Below are 10,616 nucleotides of genomic sequence, written 5' to 3' on the forward strand. Positions count from 1 at the left end.
ATTTCCAAAAAGTTGGAAAGAAATACCGTTATCCACCTCCCGAAGACTGCAAAAAAACTAGATGGTGAGGAGACGAGAACCATTCTTCTCAACAGGCACAAAACCATCCCATCCAATTGCATGCCAAATGCGAGCAAAGTCTACATCCATACCTGTCTTCTCAAGGAGGTCCAGGTCGAAGGCTTTGGTGTGACCAAAGTCCCGACGCTTGAGGAGGGCGTAGGCTTGCTTTTCGTGATCGTCACGCAAGTCGAGATAAGGTGCGTCATCGTCGTCCATCTCCATGTCCTCGGCTTGTGGTTCGGCTTGCTCTTCGGTGTGTTGTTCTTGCTCCACTTTGTAGTCCATCATGCTTGGGCTTGGTGTCGGTTCCGGAGTATGACGAAAGCTTGAGCTACCACAAGAACAAGATGAGCTCGTGCCCGTCATCTTCTTCAATGCACCGGAGAGCTTCCGACCCATTCCCTTCATGGTCGAGGCTTGGAGAACAAGAACGAACACAAACAACTTGGAGCGAGTTATGTTAATGAAATTGAATGGAAAATGCTTACCCGAAGTTGCCCCTCCAAGTTGTGATTACTCTTGCAGCAAAGAATTAAGAAAGAGAGGTTTCTTGCACTTGAACTTGAGCACAAAACCAATGAAACCCGAGAACAAAGAGTGTGAGAGGGAGTGAGTGAGTGAAATGTTGAATGGATGCTCAATACCCACCCCTCGGCCTCTATTTAAAGAGCTCAGTCACGAAACACCCGAGGAGGTGCCAGGCACAACGGCTAGTAGCCTTTGGAGGAAGTGGGGCCCAAGAGCCGTTAGGCATGGGTCGGTCGATCCCAGGGTTCAGCCGAACCCTGGGTGGCTCCTCTGGCTGACAGCCGAGGCCCACTACTCCCCAACAGTTCTCTTGCTTTGATGCTTTGGTGCCCAGCAAAACTTTGCTTCAAAAAGATGTTCAAAAATATTTTTCAAAGGGTTTTTGTGCTCAGAAATATTTTTCAGGATTTTTGTGAAAAGGAAAATGGCTAGAAAAATTCCAGCATGCAAGAGAGTGTTGGAAAAAAAATCAAATATGCAATGAGAAATTCAAATGATGGGAAAAGGCAAATTTTGAAAAATCCAAATATGAGATAACTACCGATTTACCTTCAGCAAAGGCTTGTCGTTTAAAGTCTGACGGGCAAGTCTTTTCATGGGTGAGAATTTACCATGCACCCTCCATCTTCCACCACACCTTCTTTGTTTTCTTTCTTCTTGCTGGCGTGGTTGGTGGTTCTTTGGGTTGGGAGAGTGATTCTCCCCATATTCCACTCCCATCGTGATCCTGATGAATCACAAAGCTTTGCTTGTCCCTGTGTTGGAATTTGAAGCGCATGTTGTCCACTCCGATGTGGAAACGGATTTCTCCGGTCCCGACATCTATCCTTGCCTTGGCGTCCCATAGGAAGGGTCGCCAAGGGATAAGTTGCACGCCCAAGTCGCTCTCCATGTTGAGGACCACGAAGTCGGCGAGGATAAAGGAGTTCTTCACTCGCACTAGAAGGTTCTCGACTATCCCTTCGGGATATCGAATGGTCGAATCGGTGAGCTGCAAACACATCCGGGTTGGAGACAAAGCAGGATATTTTCGTTGTTCAAATATTACCTTGGGCATGATGTTCACGCTTGCCCCAAAGTTGCAGAGGGCCTGATCATAGTAGCAGTCATAGATTGATCAGCTAATCATGGGAACTCCTAGGTCTCCTTGCCTTACTGCCGTTTGTCCTTCCCATGCATTCATCCTATGGTGCGTGGGTGTTCCTACATAGTTAGTGCATGATGGCCTCCGAGATGGGTTACCCCATCTGGTGGACACCATGCTCACATTCTCCAAGGGAGCCTCTAGTTGCCCCGGGATCTTCCCATCCTCAGAAGCAGGAACAGAGGCAGCAACCTGGGCAAGTTGGGTTTCGATCATTTTATTAAAGCTCAGTTGATTTTTAAGAGCGGAAGATAAGTTTTCAATTTTTATGTTTAAGCTTTCCAAAGTTTTATCATTGGCAGCAAGATTTTTATTTAAATATTCATTGATTTTAGCTTGGCCAAGAACAAGATCTTTCATGGAAGGTTGGTTTAAATTGAAATTTGAATTCTAATTTGAATTGAAATTTTTACCTCCTTGATATGGTGGACGTGATGGATTCCACCCTTGACCTCCTGATGGGGGATACCCGTTGTTGTTGTTGTTCATGTAAGCCACTTCTTCACGGGTCTCGGGGCAGCCATTTCCCGAGTGTCCACCATTGCCGCAGACCTCGCACACGGAGTGTGAGTCAATAGCTTGGACGGAGTTGTATATCTGTTTCTTGTTCTCTGCCCTCTCGTCCAAGCGCTTGAGTAGGAGATCCATCTTTGCAGTAAGCATGTCCGTCTCCTTGACGGTGTGCATGCCATTAGTTCAGGGTTGGAGGTTTTCTTCACTCCACCCTTGATTGGAGACCATCTTCTCGATCAAGGCCGTGGCCTTGGTAATCGTGAGATCGAGAAAGGCTTCTCCAGTAGCAGCATCAATATGTGCTCGAGATATCAGCTTTAGCCCATTGTAGAAGCTTTGGAGGATGAGCCAACTGTCCATCCCATGATGAGGACAGGCGAGGATGTACTCTTGCAGTCTCTCCCAAGCTTCCAGGATGGATTCCATCCCTATCTGCTGGAAACCGGAAATCTTACCATGAAGGGCATTAGTTTTGCCTAGCGGAAAGAATTTCGCGAGGAACGCCGTGGAACATTTGTCCCATGTGCTAATGGCTTCCTTGTTCTTGTAGAACCACTATTTCGCCTTCCCCAAGAGGGAGAAAGGAAACGGACGGAGCCTGATTGCATCTGCCGTGACGCTCCATATGACTATGGTCTCACAGAGATCAAGGAAGTTCTGCAAATGAGCGTTGGTGTCCTCGTTCGGCTTTCCACAGAATGGGCTAGCCTATACCATGTTGATAAGGCTGGATTTGAGTCCGAAGTTCACAACCCTGATGTTTATGTTGGGTCCAGTAGCCACATTGGTGGCGGAGGGGATGGAAAAGTCGCGAAGAGTCTTCTCGGCCATAGGCTTAGGCGCAGATGGTGCTTGAACGACTGGTTCGGTTGCCGAGAGAACAATTTGAGGAGGAATGACGTGAGGTCGGACTCTTCTCACAAGCTTCTCTGGATTTTCAACGAAGTTTGTCGGCAAGGAGAAACCAGTCATACACTACCCTGTTTTCATCCAGCAGGAGAAAACAAAAGCAATGTTAGCCTGTATAAGCTATAGCTATTTCTTAAACACATTGTAAGAGTATGTATTAGTAAATTCTTTTAACCAATGCCATCCCCAGCAACAGCGCCAGAAATGCTTGTTGGTATTTCTTAACATCATCACCGGGATTGTCAGTCCTAGGCAACGGCGTTAGAAATAGCGTGATGGTATGTATTAACGTTTACAGAATAAATCCGCAAGCACACGGATATACCGTTGTAGCATTTCACCCGGATGAGTATTCGAGTATCGTTATTTATATTTTCCCATAGGATGGCATGGTGTAAAAGAGTTTTACTAGGTACATATTCAGAACAATAACCTTAAGCGATAGACTACAACTCAAATAGGGGTAAGTTATGATAAATGAAGTATAAGGGTAATATGACACACACACAAGCCAATCTCATGAATAAAGAATAATAAATAAACCAAAGGTTAGCGGGAGCATAAGCATAAAAGAGAGTCCTAGTGATATCTACTCAAGGAAGCAAGGGTCATACGACACATGGTTAGAATTAGCATTAAGCATCCAACATTACGGGGAGATTACCCAGTACTAGTATGCCAACAACCTGGAATAGCACTTTAGACTCCTACACCACATCTGAACGTGGGGGACTACAAAGGATGGACATGGCTATCACCACCTGCCGCCGACCCCAATAGACCGTGAGATGCAGTCATGTTCGATAGATCCCTTATGCCCAGAGCACCACGCTCGTGCACAAGATCACTACTCTAGCCCCTCCAGAACTCCCCACCATGATGATGAACACGCATAGAACTAGAGCAAGCCCGAAAACATACCAAACCAATGTTGATACTTAAAATTAAACTAAACATGATCATATAACTTAAGGGAGTGTAAGACATCACAAAGCATACTCTCGGGATAGTAGGATAACCATGAATCAACTCTATATTATGATCAGGGTACCGACGAGTTGAATACAAAGCCATGTCCAATGAAATGACCGGATTTCCAAATCGAGAATCCAACTCCCTGTGTCGTTGTGATAGTCCCTGGATCAAGCGCTATCACGTACAGAACTCATTCCAATCATAATATCATCGTCAAACTTCGCATAAGGTCAAACACGGGTTTAATTATTACATAAATCCATAGGATTTGTTGTACGGGATTCATTACAAGCCTCTCAGCTAGAGCGAACAAACAGAAAATGGAAAGCGATAGCTAGGCTTCTGGCCATCCTTCATCTTCTGAAATCTCCTCCATAGGCATCTCGAGCGTAGCACGGGCTTCAATTGTACCAACCGTCATCGTTGGGGTCGAACTCCGGTTCGGATCCTGCATCGTGCCAGGCTATCCCCAAGGTATTGGATAGGTTCACGTCATCATCCGAATGCAAGCTTTAAAGTGGACTATACTAAGGTATAACAAAACTTCAAGGGATTCAGTTGGGGTTTCCTATTCATGCACAACAGCTTGTATAATGTCATCCAAACTCCGAACTCGGGCCTTTCCGGCATTCCAGACTCCCGGTCCAACACACACCTTCCAAAACCACCAAATCGATGCGAGGACTCCCTCTCCTCGCATCTCAACTGCCCCAAGTAGGAAGTCATCTCTAGAGGGAGGTCGAAATCTTGAGTATCACTAACTAATAAGAGCAACAGAAGAGTAGGGTTGTCCATGACCAAGGACGCGACTATAAATATAGTTTTCACCCTACAGGGGTTGTACACTTGGACCCACTCGAATCAAAGCCAGTCGAGGATCAGCCAACTAAACGATGAGACACCGGTCTACTAAAACAGAACTAGGAGCCACAGCACCATCCGGCTTTCCCGGGTCTTGGTCGCATCCTCCTGCAAGAGGTCGCCCCGGGACTGTGAAGCCTCCCTTGCGTCTCGGGGAATGTGAGGTCAGCACCTCCTTCCCCTGCACCGGTACTCTATCCTTCTACCGGCTTGGTACCGCACTTGCTAGCCCCGGACCCAGCCCACCCTCATAATGGGTAAGTGGTGTGCACGCTTAACATAATCCCACTAATCATAGTTACACTCACCCGGTCCTCAATTGCCGAAGTGAGCATCTTCGTCATATGCATCTCCATCGTAATGGTCCGCAACTGCACCCATTACGGGTGCCCCTAACACCTCAACTAGGTATCCAAAAAGTTGCACCCGCCACAGGTACTCCATAGAGTATGCTAAGATACACACCCCAATCCCTCGATCCACGATCAAGTTAAGTTCGCTTGCTCCTGGCTAAAAGCCCTATTCACCAACTCCTGGAAAGTGTATCTCCACTCACACCAAGACTATCCATCCATTCCCACATATACACATGCAAAGAATAGCAAGGCATCTCGTATAATGTTCAAGTGTGATAGGATTGCAAGGAGTTCAGGTAAATAAATAGGCTATGCAGGTTCATCTCATAGTAACACATCATGAAGCAGTAGTATATCTAGCAAGCAATGCCTAATAGGTATTCATATCATAGATGGGCATGAACCTGGCAGTTCTTTGAAGTCCTTCTGGGCTTCCGGGTGGTCCTGGCCGTCAGTCAGCCCCTCGTAGTCAGGTCCTATTCGTAAATATGAGTAAGAGAAAGATCAAAATGCAAAAGTGCACAAAAGTCACCAAATAAGATCCAAATCACCACAAAACCTACTCTAATGGGTAGTTCATGATTTTAGAAGAATTATGGAACTGGTTTCATAACTTTCAGAGGTCTGGTTGATTTATTATAAATTTTCTATGGAAAAACCTATTAAAAATTAATAAAAGAATTTTGGAAAAGAAAAACACGCAACAGTACACGTGGCAGCAGTAGAGCGTGCCATGTGGCATGTTGATGTCAGCATGACATTAGCAGGGGGTCAGTACCAGCTGACGTCAGCAGTGGGCCCTGCTGACGCCAGTGTTGACCGATCAACGCTAACCGGTTAACAGTCAACGGGGTCAGCAGGTCAGCGGGACCCACTGGTCAGCCTCACCCCGAGGCTGACGGGTGAGGCTCTCGGTTAGGCCGGGTAAAAGAAAAGGAAAAAGGAAAGGGGCCCGGCTCCGGTGTCATGGGCCGAATGTAGTTGGGCCGGCTCAAGGCCCAACTTGGTCTGGCTCGGCTCGAACGGGTCAGCTCGGCTTACGGCTCAGCAGGCCATCTTGGGCACATGAGCTGGCTAGGCGTGGCAGGCCGGCTCAGCTCAGCAGGCCAGCCCACGGTTCATCCCCTCCCTCTCCTCTCTCTCACTCACTGGCCTACCGGGCTCGCGGGTCAGCGGTGCGGCCCCGCATTGACAAGCGGGACCCGATCGTTAGCAGGCGTGGGATCCGGTGTGACGGCCGGATCCGGTGCGGGAGCAGCGTGTGCGTGTGACCAGGTGTGTGTGCAAGCGCACCAGGAGTGACAGCCGCATGCGGGGTGCTCGGTGAAATGCCGCAGAGGCTCCCGCGTGCGCCACACCGCGACGTCGCAGGGACGTGCGTGGTCACCATGGCCGTGGCATGGCCATGGCTCGGGCGGCTGTGGTTTGGACTGTCAGGATCAAGGCTCGGTCTTGGCCGTTGGCCCAGGCATGCACACACGCACGCGGTTCCCAACATCCTGGGACCGTGGTGTGGCTGTGCCGTGCGTGGGGTCCCGATGTTCCGGGCCCGCGGCACGGCATAGCGGCGAGGTGCCGATAGCGGCTGCGGCAAGCAAGGGCGATGCAACGGGCTCCTGCATGAGGAAAGGATAGGATGGGGGGAGGATGGCGGTGAGATGGTGGAGCAACGGCCATGGCTCGGGTTCACGTGGGCACCTGGAATCTAGGGCTACAGCATGGCCATGACGCTTGTGGTGCTCTAGCAAGCCGGGCCACAGCGACGTCGCTGCTGCAAGGGTGGACGAGGGCTAGGGTAAGGTCCCTGCAAACAATGCGACGGTTAGGGGTGCCTACGGCCTTCAACGGTGGGTTCATCAGCGGCACATGGCATCATGCTGGCAGCAACAAGGAGGTGCGGGTCGGCGGCGGCACATACCGGGTGTTTTGAAGAAGAAAGGGGGCGCAACAACGGGGAGGTGCTGTCGTGGCGGGTCGGAGCAGCGCAGGTAGAGCAGGGGCATCGTCGGGAATCAATCGGGGGCGCCGGCGTGGGGAAGATGCTCCAGGGCATCTCCATCGTTGGCGGCTTCCTTGGCTCTTCGGCTCCGGGTGGCTCCTCTCCAAGCTCCGCCTCTCCTCCTTTCCTCCCTCGGCCCTCTCTTCTAGGTGGCGGTGGCGGAACAGGGGAGAATACCCCCGGAGCTCTAGGGTTCCGCGGCTGCGGTTGGGGGCTCCTTATACACGTGGCGCTAGGGCTTGGGCGTGTAGGGACGGCGGCGATCCTTGGCTTCCATGCCACGGCCATGTGGCATGCATCTCATGGCTGCGGGAGCGGGGTTAGGGTTTTCGGGGGTGCGCGGGCAGTCAAGGGTGAGGTGGAAAGGGGGCGCGGGGCAGTTGCGCTCCCTTATCGCCAAGTGAGGTAGGCACGATGCCGGAGAGGAGAGCAAGGCACGGGTGAGAGAGGAGGGCGGGGCATGGGGCCGATCGGGCGGTAAAGCGGCGAGGAGGAAGAAAGGGGAACAGGGGAGGCGCGCTTGACGCGTGGGGTCAGGGCAGCAGTGGCAGCGGTGAGGAAGGCAGGGGTTGGCGCGACGTGTGTGGGCGGCGGGGCAGTCGAGCTGCGCTAGGCCGCGATGCGGGCTAGCTGAGCAAGCTGGAACGGGGTACGAAGCAGGCCAGGGCGAGCGGCCAACGTGGGCCATGCGGGCTGGTCTGTGCTTAGTAGGCCGGGAAGTTCGCTGGGCTGGGGTGGTAGTTTTAGGTTTTGAAATTAATTTGAATGGCTCAATTCAAATTAATTTCTAGAAAATTTTCAAACCAACCAAACTAAATTCAAATTAACAAGTTCAAAAGAGATTCGAATAACTCCAAATTATTTCACACTAACATTTTAATGGTCCTTAGTTAAAAAAATATTGAGTTGAATTACTAAGATTTTGAGATAAAGAGAAACCATGCTTATATTTGGAACTAGCTATAGCACATACACGAAATTTTTTTGAAAACTCACAATTTTGCACAATTATAACATTCCGGAAAAACCCGGGATGTTGCATCCAAGGTTGAAGGTTGCTCAACAACCCAAGGACGACTTGGATTCGCTAAGGAAGATACCTAGCCTAGCTCCACTAGCTTAAGGATTACGTCAATGCTCCTCCTCCTTTTATACTCTCCAAGGGCGGTTCCTAGCGGAGGTAAGTAAGGAAACATCTGGAAACAGATGTAGGAAGGCGTAGGAGATCTTCCCGCCAAAGCTGAGCGGGACGGGAACCAGTCCAGGTTCTGCCGACCCCTGGTGGGCCCCCTCAGCACCGTCTTCCTCTGGCTGGCTGACAGGTGGGTCCTTGCCCTGATCCTTGGTGTTTGCCACCTTAATACGTCGATTTGCCCTGCCTTGTGGGCCCTCTTCATAAGTGTGATGCAGGTGGGGATCTTCTATGTAGTTCTTCTGCGTATGCTCCGTGTTTTCTTCTTATTTTGGACTTGCATCCTGAAATGGCCAAATATACAAATACATCTGTGGAACTAGGTTAGTGATACAAATGTGTGAGTAAGTTGCATAGTTTTTCTTTGTTCATGAGTATAGTTGGTGGTGAGATTTTGCATTTAAGGACCGCCAACAGTAGGCGATTGTGATCACCTTCTTCAACAACTTTTTCTTCCTCATCAAATGTTATCTCATTCACAAATAATGGTTTGGAAGTCAATCAATATTTGGCCATTGCAACCTCGTAGATCTCCGGTTCTAGCATCGCTTTTACGAGGGCCTCGTGCAAATCAGGTACTAGCATAAGAGCATCATAGACGCTAAGAAGTTCTGGGATCCTCTTGAGATGTGAGATGACATTGTAGTCGACATCCTTAGGTCTGGTATTCTTCTTGCCTTGGCCTTCTGGAATTTCATCCTGTGGAGGTGTTTCTTTCATGGCATTGTCCGCCTTGGATTGTTTGGGCTTTTGCAACTCTGGGATGACTTTCCCTCCTTGTAAATTCATGTTGACCTCTTCCACCTTCACTTCATCTATTTCATCTTCACCATGGAAGGCTTCCTGCTCTTTGCGTGTGAATAGTTCTTTGGAGTCAGAGCTAGTAGCGTGCTCATCAGAGAGGGTCACATTACATGTTGCTATGTTGGCTGGTGATGTAGTGCAAGTTACTTTGTTTACTTCTTCAGTGCTTGGTTGGGGTGCCTGCCCCTAACGCTGAGGAAGAAACTATGCCAAGGTTGGTTAGGTACACCCAGGGTGGGGAAAAGGTGCGTCTCCTTCAGACTTGGGGATGAATCGAGGTTGTGGATGACGTTAGCTTGGGTTCATCCATCTCCTTGTAGTTGGGGTAGTATATGGGGATGCCATCATGCGAGGGTGCTGAGGAAGAGGTCTACATGGGCGTTGACAGTAACAGGTGCCTCCTTTCGAGAGAGGGGAGTCACGCGAGTACTATGTCCGCAAGTTGATGCTCCACGTGGGCAAGTGGTGTCCATGTATCTTCCAGTTGATCATCTCCTTGTGTTGTCGTGACCGTGACGACATTGACAGAGTGGTACTCTGGGTTAATGACATCTAGATCCAGATTGACTCTCTTCTCATCAATGGCTATCTGGAGCCATTCTTTGAAGGAGATGCAGTCTTCAATAACATATCCATCATACCTGTGGTACGGACAATACAATGGATTATTGGTCATATTTACCTGCTCAGGCCTCCATGGTTAAGGCAAGTTCAGCGCTTTGTGTTCCATTAGCTGCTTGAACATTCCCTTCACCAAGTCACATTGGAAGGCGTATTGCTTCTTTAATAATTCGTGGAAAGGCTGGCATGGTCTGCCCCTAGTACGCTCTTTGTTTGCCCCTAGCGTAGGCACTGGCCTTGTGATGCTTACGGGAACATTATTGTGGTGTTTGTATCCGCAGTAGGCTTAGCCTTGCCCCTATTATTATTTGTCACACCCGATTTATAAGAACATAAATCGAGCAATCATATATGCGCCAGGATCAAGTCACGCATATATACAACAGATTATCAAGATATCACAACACATGTCACGAATAAAAGCGTATAAATTATAAAATGAATATCTTTATTACAACTGAATCAAGAATCAGTTCAAGGAATGCGGAAGCGTAAAATGAATACATGAAGAGCTGGGCACCACAGGGACGTCGACTGGGAGACAAACACCTAGAAGTCGTCGAAGCCGCTGACGTAGTCCTCCACGTTGCCGGGCACTGAGCAGCAGTCGAAGATATCCGAAATAGAACAGAAGAGTAGAGAGGCAAGTGT

General features: G+C 49.2%; 1 non-coding gene across 1 annotated transcript; it reads left to right on the top strand.

Annotated features, from left to right (window-relative positions):
* The first annotated feature begins 2,606 nt into the window (after positions 1–2,606).
* On the top strand, positions 2,607–2,713 carry LOC112898624. The gene has a single exon (XR_003229886.1). It is a non-coding gene; the product is annotated as a small nucleolar RNA R71 (small nucleolar RNA).
* Positions 2,714–10,616: the final 7,903 nt, after the last annotated feature.

The sequence above is a fragment of the Panicum hallii genome, chromosome 6 (assembly GCF_002211085.1).
Source record: "Panicum hallii strain FIL2 chromosome 6, PHallii_v3.1, whole genome shotgun sequence".
NCBI classification, from domain to species: domain Eukaryota; kingdom Viridiplantae; phylum Streptophyta; class Magnoliopsida; order Poales; family Poaceae; genus Panicum; species Panicum hallii.